Source organism: Schistocerca serialis, chromosome 7 (assembly GCF_023864345.2).
Source record: "Schistocerca serialis cubense isolate TAMUIC-IGC-003099 chromosome 7, iqSchSeri2.2, whole genome shotgun sequence".
NCBI lineage: Eukaryota > Metazoa > Arthropoda > Insecta > Orthoptera > Acrididae > Schistocerca > Schistocerca serialis.
Genome location: NC_064644.1, coordinates 585,412,912 through 585,415,779, shown reverse-complemented (window position 1 = coordinate 585,415,779; position 2,868 = coordinate 585,412,912). Strand labels below are relative to the sequence as shown.

At 41.8% G+C, this 2,868-nt stretch overlaps 1 pseudogene; it reads right to left on the bottom strand.

Annotated features, from left to right (window-relative positions):
- Positions 1-1,865: 1,865 nt before the first annotated feature.
- On the bottom strand, positions 1,866-1,983 carry LOC126413353 (5S ribosomal RNA; annotated as a pseudogene).
- Between the last annotated feature and the right edge of the window lie 885 nt (positions 1,984-2,868).

Below are 2,868 nucleotides of genomic sequence, written 5' to 3'. Positions count from 1 at the left end.
AAAATTAAAGCTCGGGACACAGTGAATGATGAAATTAAACATGTGAACTGGTTTATCTGCACTCAAGATCAGCTAGTATATCGTGAAATCACTATAATTACAGGACACGATGCTTACAGTATGCAGGTAGACAGCAGAAATACAAGTGCGAACGGCCAGGCTTCTCCTAGCTGCTATCAAAGAATATGAAGGCTCCGCCTTAATAAAAGTGTGAACATCGGCTGTGTGGTCACAGTCTTTATAGATATGTTTTACAGAAAATAATTTTTTTAGAAAAGGGATATTACAAATGTCTCAGGGAGATGTCACAGAAAAACAAAAGTGCTTCATTTTTAAGATCTACAGTATATCACAGGCGGTAACTAATAAGAAAGATTGGAATGTTTCGTATGGATTTGCAACTTACTTTATTCCTCAAAACAAAGTATTTTGTTCCGAATAAATGTTGTCAGCCACTGGGTGATTAAAAAGTTGTTCTCAGGCTCTGTCAGTCCCCCATCCTCGCACAGCTCGTCGAAGTGCGTGTTTACGGTTTTTAATCGTTTGTTAAGAAATTTACACTCGATGGACCATCTGTCACAGATATTGGATGTCTGTCTTATGATCCTTTCTGACAGCATCGTTTCTAAAAGATCATGTGTAGATTTAAGATCCGTATTCTCAGATTTCAATGCCCTAGATACTATATTGATTTACTACAGTATTTTACAGTGAACAACAAAACCGTAAGATTCATTCGTGTTTTAGGACCTATTGCCACATCCAGTTAGTTATACATCTTACTCATAAGAATCTTGTTCGCCAGAGCCATAAGAACGTCAGTGTACAAATGCTGACGTATCAGTCAGCGCAGTGCGTTGAGTTTAGTGCCTGTAACGTTACTGTAAAGGGCCTTGCGGAACAAGTTTTTAAATACTATCATTATAGCATTCTGTGGCCGAATGTAGATGTTCTTAACCGTTTCGAAATACTGGGCTGTTTCTTGACTAGCCTCTACAACGCCTTTAAGAGCCAAATTTAAATTCTGACCTTTCTTTTTTTTCACTTCGCTGCACATGTCAGTCATGATGGATACTCAGCCATAGACCCTGTAAGCTGTCTGTTGTGATAAGAAAATGAACTACTCCCATGAGTACTGAACAGAAAAATTCTAAACCTTGAAGAATGCATTAAATATGAACCTTCAAGCCCCAGAATGAATTTGAAAACGCAGTCTGATGCACATTTAGATAAATTAAGTGCACCTGAAACTGTTGATAGATACTATCTGAACACTGAGCAGTTAGTTCTGATTCATCAATAAACTAACCAAGAATTGCACGTTTGCTCTCTACTTACAGCGTCCAGAAACGCTCATGAGGAATTCCCCTCAACCATATCGTCACTGATTCTCAGCATGGAAGTTACTTAGTGAACAGCGATGGCCGATCTGTAACCGTCTACTTAATGGTCTACTTACCTTTCAGCATCTGAAACCTAACCTTGTCCTAAGAGAGGATACTTATCACTAATGTAGTGTAGTTGTAAGAAAGGTGCAGTGGGTGGCCTCTGAAGAACACGAATATTCACGGGCAGTAATTAGAACCACAAAATTAAAACAATACGGCAGCGCAGCCTCATGGCGCTGTATAACGAACAAGTAACAGAAGAATGACTTACTTTAAAGCACTCCGTCTTCAGGCCACGAGTGGCCTACCGAGACCATCCGACCGCCGTGTCATCCTCAGTGGAGGATGCGGTTAGGAGGGGCGTGGGGTCAGCACACCGCTCTCCTGGTCGTTATGATGGCATTCTTGTCCTAAGCCGCTACTATTCGGTCGAGTAGCTCCTCAATTGGCATCACGAGGCTGATGCACCCCGAAAAATGGCAACAGCGCATGGCGGCCTGGATGGTCACCCATCCAAGTGCCGACCACGCCCGACAGCGCTTAACTTCGGTGATCTCACGGGAACCGGTGTATCCACTGCGGCAAGGCCGTTGCCTATGACTTACTTTAAGAAGAAGTAAATTGGAAAGAAATTTATTAGTAAACACATTGTTACCGAAATAACATAGATTTCTTACAATCCCAAATAGGTCCTCAATATAATACAAACACGCGTGAATTTCATAATAAGCATTCGGAGTACTAAAGTTCTAAGTGCACGGCGTTTAATAAGACGGCAATCACTTTATAATTCACGAGAGCAGATGTTAAGTGTGAATCTACAACACGACAGATTGAAGAGATGACTATCGTCACCATAATCAGCGTCCACTAGGTCAAACTTGAACAACCTACTGGTTTCCATTCCGTCATGCAGAAGAAATTAAGCAAGCTGTTTCCGCATTAGCCTAACCAATGCACTTCAGCTTCGCCACGTCAAGTAGCTGAAATAATCTGACCCAACTCTTTCATCCTTGTAGAATCTCCGAACCAGCTCAGATCGAAACCTGCCGCGAACAACCAACCATCCTCCGAACCGCAAAACTCTCAACACTCAAGAACACCCAAAGACACTGAACCAGAATCAGAATGGCTGAAGAACTTTCACAGAAAAAAAAAGACTTCTGGCTTCTACACTGCGGAAGCTTTTCATTGGCTAACAGATAAACCTACCTCTCGAAGTCGCGAAAATCGCAGTGGACGATCAAAGAGGTAGCTCACAATGCTTATTTCGATCAATCGGAGCTGAGTGTAGTAGAGATACGCAAAGTATTCCAAAGATAACTGTCGCGATCTACTAAAGGCAAAAAAATAGTAGGTGAAAATGAAACTTCCGAGTGGACAAGCAAACTTTTTACTCGTTCACGACATTTCTCTACCGGTAGGCTCTTTCGTTCTACAGATAGAATTAACCGAAGTCCGAGCACTAATGCAGATCTGG